The sequence below is a fragment of the Balaenoptera ricei genome, chromosome 16 (genome assembly GCF_028023285.1).
Source record: "Balaenoptera ricei isolate mBalRic1 chromosome 16, mBalRic1.hap2, whole genome shotgun sequence".
Lineage (NCBI taxonomy): Eukaryota > Metazoa > Chordata > Mammalia > Artiodactyla > Balaenopteridae > Balaenoptera > Balaenoptera ricei.
In genome coordinates, this window is record NC_082654.1 from 116,160,649 (window position 1) to 116,168,681 (window position 8,033).

The following is an 8,033-nucleotide window of genomic DNA, read 5'->3' on the forward strand; positions in this document are numbered from 1 at the left end:
TGCCTTCTGAGGACCAGAGGAACGTCGGTGTGACTGGTACGTAGGTGACGAGATCAACGAGGAAGCGGGGGCGGCCACTGCAGGGAGAATTTTGCCCCATCCTGAGCTGGGAATCAATCGTGGCACCCAGAGCTGCGCACGCGGCGGGAGCAGGAAGAAGGCAGGAGCGCAGGCGCGCGGAGCCCAAGGGACGGTGGACGCGCCGCAGCGTCATCCGCCCAAAGGCGGCTTCCGACCCCGCCTTTTCGTCCTGGGGAGTGGGATGCATGTCCCTCTCCTCCTTGGACACAAGAGGATGCTGGTGTGAATGGGTTGCATTGGAGAATGTAAAAATGAGCTCCGCCTAAGAAAGCAAAGTCTGTGGCCTTACGTGGGGCTAGAGTGGCAGACGCGGAAGCGATATTGGCAGAACGCCCCCTTCTGAGTGACTGACAACTGCTTTCTTTTAGAAACTCGGGTTCCTACTATCATAAACAGTGAGATGCTCTGTTTGAAATCCAAACAGTAAGAAGAAAACCCCATGCTGCCAGGGTAACCTAAATCACTTTGACGCGAGATTCAGCCTCAATCCCTACCCGGGCGCCCAGCCCCGGAAGAGGGGTTTCTGGACGCAATATTCCACATCCATCTTAACGTTTTGGTTTCCCAGCTCCGCTTTGCGGTGGAGACCAGTTACACACAGTCATGATCTGCTTTCAGCCTGCCAAACAGCCTGTCCAATTTCGCCTGAACAAACGCCAGTTTCCTCACGTCCCAAAGGGGCCCACGACCCCCATACCCCCAACGTGTGCAGCTCCCTCATTGTCAAATCACTGAGCCTGGCTTTCTACAGTACAGGCTCCTGCCTGGTGGTTTAGGCTGATTCTTCCCGTCCAAGGCTGGGGCAAGGGGCTCATGGAGGACATCTGGGAGCCTGGGTTAATCATGGTTGGGAAAAGTCACAGACTGTGATGGGAAGGTGGCAGGAGAGAGCCATGCAGGACTGAGTCGGTGTTAGCCTGTGAGGCTGGCGCATGGGCCCTGGAGTTGGGCTGCTGATTCCCAAGGGAAATAAGCTCTCCTCTCTCCCTCCCAGGAGTAGGGAGTGGGAAAGGTAGTCAGTCATAGGACGGGAGGAGGCTCTGCCCAGGCTTCACTGTGTGGAATTACTTGCTGTGTCTCAGAGACCCCTTCCTTGGGCCTGTTTTCCCTGGGGAACAGGGGACTGGGGGGGTAGGGAGGCTGGCTTTGTCTCAATTCCTGCCTCTTGTCATCTCCTAGATGAGGGGCTGACCAGGAAAGAACCAGAGAAAGCAAAGGGTAATTTCCACTTAATTGAACACTTAGTACTATATGGGCACTGTTACAAACACTTCACACATGTTGATTTTCCCAGCAGCCTATGTGATGTGGATTCATATTATGCCCACTGTGCATAAGGAGAGAACTAGGTTCTCACAGGTCATCTTACTTCTGAGCCGTTTCTGAACGACTAGGCTATACTGCCTTTTCTGGTATTTATCACTATCTGAGAGAGACCCCAAGGACTGTACCTTCTTGGGGACTATGTATCCCTCCCCACTTTTTATTTAAACAATCTTATTTTTTCCCTAATGCAAGCATCTTTCATGCTTATTACAGAAAACTGGAACATTACAGAGATAGCTCACTTAGAAGATAAACCAAATTCTAACCCAGCACTCAGAAATAATCAAGGATAAGTCTGTTATACAATCAGAGTATTCTATAATTCTCTGGAGCTCCAGATTGTTACATGAACCAGTAGTTCATTACTTTGTTTTGCTGAGTAGTAGACCCAGGCAGTGTTGTATTAATGAACACAGCTTGGGCTGCAGCCTTACCTCAGGGCACTGCGCTTCCCTCCCTCTGCTGGACATTGCCCCAATTCCCCAGCATCCCTGCATCACCAATTCCCTTCCTCCTTTAGGCCCTTTCAGGAGGCCTCCGGGCCCGGGCCACTCTAGCTGTACCACCAACACTCGACCTCTCATCACTGTTCACTGCTTCTTCTCTTTGTACTCGGCCCTAATTCACATACTACTTATATTTTACTGATTATTTGATATGGTCTCCTACCCCTACAATAATGTAAATTCAAATCGGCACCTGCAGAATTTTCTGAGTTTGGGCTCACAGATTTACTTGTTTTCAGGTTGTTGTTTTATGATTTCCACCAAATGCATATTGGTCATTTTAGGCTTCTCATGTTCTCAGGGTAATTTTAAGAAATCTGGTTGCATTCCTTCCACCAATCCCCTCACAGATAATAAGAACACATGGGTCTTGTAGTCATCCTATGCCTACAACTTAAGTACACAATATCCGGTACCCTACCAAAAATATCCATGCATAAAAGACAAACTTAAGCCAGACAGACAACATAAACACAGAGATGCAGATGTTGGAACGATCAGACTTTAAAAACTGTGAGTAATGTGTTCAAGGAATGAGCTATATGGAGATTTTCAGAAGAAAATTAAACCTATGTGTTGTTGGTTAAATTGTGTCCTCCAAAAAGGTATGTTCAATTCCTAATCCCCAGTACTTGAGACTGTGACCTTATTTGGAAATAGGATCTTTGCAGATATAATCATTTTAAAAAGAGGTCATACTGGATTAGGATGGACCCTAATCCAATGACTGGTGTCCCCCTAAAAGGAGGACAATTTGGACACAGGGAGAAGGCCATGTGCCACCCCAGGCAGAGAGGGAAGAATGCAGCTGCAAGCCAAGGAACACCAAGACTGCCGGCAGCCACCGAGGCTATAAGAGGCAAGGATTCTTCCTCGGGGACTTCAGAGGGAGAGTGGCCTTGCCTGCACCTTAATTTTGGCTTCTTGCCGCCAGAATTGTGGAAAAAATTAATTTTTCTACATTATGTAAAAAAAAAAAACTAAGAAAATTTTACAACTAAAAACTCATCAGTTCTTAAACATAACGGATGTTTAACCAATTAGACTTAGCTGAAGAGAATGAGTGATTGGAAGATAGATAAAAGGAATAAAGACACACAAGAAGGAAAAAGTATTAAATAAAATCCAACATTTACTAGCGAGTAAAAAATAAATTTATACTAAACCTTAAGTAAATGGAAATCTCCTAAATAAAGGGTATGCAACCAAAAACCAGTCAGTATTTTAATGGAGAAATATTATTGAAAGCTTTCAATAAGATACCCTCTGACCCCAAATGTTCAGCATCACATTTCCTAATGATAAAAAATAAACTTACCTTTCTTTGCAACAAGGCAAAGAAAAAAGTACATAGGATTAGAAAGAAATTAATCAAAATGTCATTATTTGCAAATGGCATGATTTTGTATGTAGAAAATCCAAAGAATCTACATTTAAATCAGCATAGGTAAGTGATTTTAGCAAGACCACAAAGGTCAATATAAAAATCCAGTTTTGTTTTGTTTTTTTTAATCCTTGTATTTCTAGTCCCAGGAACAAACTCTCAGCAAAAGAAATTTAAAATATAATAAAATACCTAGAAACAAGTCTAACAAAATGTCCAAGAATTTTTACACAAAAACTAAAACCAAAACTGAGATACCGTAAAAGAGCCTCAGGACTTGATGCAACTGCTAACACTCAGGGCAGGGTGAGCACAGTAGCTCCAGGAGCTGCTTTTTGAATAGTAAACGGCTCCCTGCTGCAGAGGACGTGGTGTTGATTCCTACCACTCAGGGGCTGAGCTGCCACTGTGGAGTGAGACATCAGAGACACCACACAAAACCATTTAGAACACAGATCCCTGGAGGGTGGAGCCTACTCTGTCCTTTGTAGCAGATGGCAGGGCAGCTTGCAGAATCCAGGCAGCCTTCTAGTCACCTGGTAATTGGGGACGAGCACTATTTTCAAGTGTAAAATAAGGTTTCTCCAAATCCAAAAGGTCCTACCAACAGTTATGCCTCTTTCTTAGTGACGCAGTATCTTGACCTTTCCATTGGAGGAAATGCTCCAGTTCTGCCCAGGTCCAGAGGTCAGCAAACATTTCCTATAAAGGCGCGGAGAGTAAGTGTCTGCGAGGCTTTGTGGGCCACGTGGTCTCTGATGAAACTACTCATCTATCTGCCGGTGTAGCCCAAGAGCAGGCTAGACAAAATAATTGAATGCACAAGCCTGTGTACCAATAAAACATTATTTACAAAAACAGGCAGCACGCCAGATTTGGCCCATGGACCCTAGTTAGCCAATCCCTGCCCAAGACCATTAGACCCTAAAAACGTCCCTGATATGGCAGAGCCCTGAATTCTTCCACTCCCTAGCACGCAGGTAGGTGTCTTCCTAAGGCATCCCAAGTACTCACTGCTTCCTCCTCAGCAAGACCAATGAGCATGTCATCAATATAGTGGATCATGGCAAGGTGATCAATGTCTCTCCAGACTGTATTGTAACAGAGAACAGGAGTTACTACACACTTGGAGAAAGACAGGGAATGTGTTCTGATGTCCATGTTATAAGGTCATTTAAAAAAAATCTTTTGCTTGACTCTGTTTGAAAAGAACATATTCGCTAGGTCAGGGGCTTCCCAAGTTCCAGAGGCTTGTTGATCTATCCCGGCAAACACGCCACATTAAGCACTGAGCTGTGACTGGGGCAACTACACGGTTAAGTTCCTGGTCGTTCGCTATCATCTGCTGGAATCCATCTGCTCTTTCTGGGGAACAGGCAGGCAAATAAACAGGGCTAGGCTTGCCTTTTTTTACGCGTTTCAGCATGGCCCTAACCCCAGACATTGCACACACATCACAGAATCTTTGTTCACTGTCTTGGATGGGGAATGCCTTCCGAGAGGTTCCTCTTGGCCTTTCCTACCATTATGATTCTTCACAAGCCAGGGACCCTGTGTGGGGTTATCTGTCAACTGCCTAGGGTACCCCTTCCCGCTCATTCAGAGAGATAACCTAAGGGGTCTGCAAACCTGTTTAACCCACAATGAAATGAACTTGGCCTGGGGATCCATGTCACCTGGACTTCCTATGCTCCCAATCTTAACAGAACCATGATGGCACTTTGGATCCCCTGGTATCAGTATCAACTCAGACCCCCTATCCAACAGCATATGAGACTTGGGTCATTTCCTACCCCTAGCCTCAGAGGAGATGTATAGAATATTACACAGTTGTTGCAATGATGTCAGGCCCTTCCTCCACTCCAGTTGATGGTCTCTGGGCCTGAGACCTGGCTCTGTTCTGGAAATAAATATAACAGACCTCAGAGCTGTGCCTGTATGACCCCTGGACACACAGAGGTCTGATAGCCTTCACAGATCTGGCAGGGTCAAGGCTCCTCCTGCCTTTCGGGTTTTGCTGCCCATCATGACAATTATGCTTACCTCACCATCTGATTGCCACCACTTGATCTCTGCCCTTCTGGAATCTTTTTATCCCTATTTTCTCCTACTGCCAACCCTGGCTGAGAGCTTCCGTTAATGTCTCAAAATGCTGGTGCACCTCACTAGCACGTTATCGAATTTAGTGGAATGTCCTTGGATCCTTCCAGGAGAACATCTTTTAGCTGGTGTTTTTTTTTCCTGGCCTTAAATACTAATCTTCTCTAGCATGCCCACCTGAGTCCCCCAACCCCCTTTCTCAACACCCAGCATCTCTCCCTCCTGTAGGCCATTGTCTCCAAGCTTCAAGGATCAACTCTAGATTAGGATGGGCTCCAAGAATGCTTAGAATTTATATCCTGAGTCACAAGAGATGCCCCACATCAATCATTTTATATTCAACCCTCTGGCTCAACATCCTCAAGATCCCCTTGTGTGCTACGGCTCCTGTTCATACATACTAATCAGGCCCTGCAGTTTCCTTCTGTGCCACTCAGTCCTGATACTAGTTTTCTGAAACAGGAGTCAGTCATTTCCTTTAAGGGGCCAGAAATAGTAAAAATTCTGCAGGCCAAGGCAGATTTAAGTTTTCACAAATTTTTTTTTTTTTTTGATAAAACTAAAAAACTAAGTGCAGTATTTTGTACTACAGGTCTACTAATAAGAATGGAATTCTTTTGGGAGAGATTCTAATTAATCAGGGTTTCCTGCCATCAAATTGACTCAACTGGAAACTATTCTTAGCTCATGAGTTATACTATATACTAAATCATACGGCAGGCTGGATTTGGCTTACCAGCAGTTTGCCAGCTCATTCTTCAAGCAGACTTTGAGAGCAGATATTATCTTACCAACCACATACCTCAGGTGATGCCTCTGGATAAGTCTTCTAGTAAGAGGCACCGTAGCTACTGCTGCTGGCCCAGAAATTTGAGTCACTGTGGGATTTAAGGGCATCTAGCACATTCCCAATTTCCCACCCCAGGTTCTTGGAGCCCACTCCTTCCACATCTGAACCTCAAAATTAGCAAAGATCTACAGGGAATAAACGTACTCCTTGAAACTTCACTGTCCTATTAAGCCTTGGTCTTTTAATCACATCCTAGCCCTTGCCATCACAGGTTTCATGAACTCCCAGGTCTTCCACCTGGGTTTCTCTGGGTCTTTCTCACAAGCCAGATGGCCTTTGCTTCCCTACAGTGGACTGTCACTCATGAGATGAGCAGACTGTGAACACAGCCTAGAGCAGATGTGTGGTCTCTGCACAACTCACCTGCCCCCCAATTCTCACACTATCCAGTCCTCTCAGTTGACCTTCCCAGTTCTGCCTCTGGCATTACTGGGTTATGCTGCTGCCCCATCTCCAGCCATCTGAGTCTGTAGAACACTAGTGGGAAGAATGGCAGGGAGGGGTTGTGAAGCCCGAAAAAGCCAGGAAAGGCCTAAGACTCTCCAACCTACCTATAAAACCGTCAGAGGCTTGGCTAACACAGCAGCTTCTCCGTAAATGAGGCCAGTGCCTTAAAATGAAGATACCATACAAAGATACTATTAATACTGGTGAAACTTGGATAACTGGGCTACATTGTATAGTTATTAAAGTGGGAAAATAAAGCTGGGAAAGTTAATAGCTATCAAGCAAAGTTCTTTTTAATAAACTTCATTCGCATTTTAAAGTCTTGACGCTTTTAGTGTATGTGTTAAGTTTAAAATGATGGATCGCTGTGTGCAGAGCTACCTGAAATTTGGAACTTGTTTCCAACTGCCAGACAGACAATTTTCTAGTAACAATTTGGAAATAGGTTTCTAACTTGAGAATATGCGTATCCTGCAATAACCAGTAACTGTAACCCAGCAGTGTGTGCTCTAGAAATAATCCTAAGTATGGAAGAAAGACTGTTTAAATCAGCACATCTTATAAAAAAAAAAACATAAAATTGTGGCTAATGACTCAATGTATGTAGCATGCAAAACTAAAAATCTCTAGCTATGAACAGGTGCCACCCGGCATAAAGCAAGGGAACAGGACATTACAAATGGCTGATGAACAGAACACAAGTCACAGGAAGATGGGACTGTAGGCTTCTATTCTCATACTCTGTAGTCACCATTTCCACTCATATATGGAACATATATTTTAAAAAACATATTTAATGTTTTTAAATCTGAATGTTTAATTTAGCCTCGTTTTAAGAATACAAGGGAAATCATACTGCTAAATTTTAAAATTCACACTGAAATGCAGTAGTAAAATGAAATTCTTCTCAACCACCCAGTCATTTTGCTAGTTTTTGGTGAGTATATAGTCTGTGCCAGTCATTGTGAAAAAGTCTTTTTATTTTAAGAAAAAAATTTAGTTAACAAAAAAAATTTAACAAGTTTCACTTAGCAAAATACACCCAAAAGGAAATCACAGTACAAAGAAAGTTTTAAGTCAAGGCCTCACCAATTCCTACAGTATTAGTAATGTGTCTCAATTTTCAAAACTAACTTTTAAAAAGCTTAAACTTAACCTAAGAGATTTTAAATGAAAATAAACTAGAATGAACAAACATGAGAAATGTTCCTCTTTGAATTAGGGATCTAGCACCTTGAGTTTTCCAAAAAAGCACACCTCCCCAATGTGTTCACGATGATGTGGTGTAAAAGATCCACATTTAATGTACTTAAAACTACTTTAACTCAGATAACATCAC

At 43.8% G+C, this 8,033-nt stretch overlaps 1 protein-coding gene across 1 annotated transcript in view; it reads right to left on the reverse strand.

The window, feature by feature from the left end:
* Positions 1–8,033, reverse strand: part of RASGEF1A (RasGEF domain family member 1A) — a 247,185-nt gene that overhangs the window by 218,494 nt on the left and 20,658 nt on the right. The gene's annotated exons all lie outside the window — the stretch shown is intronic.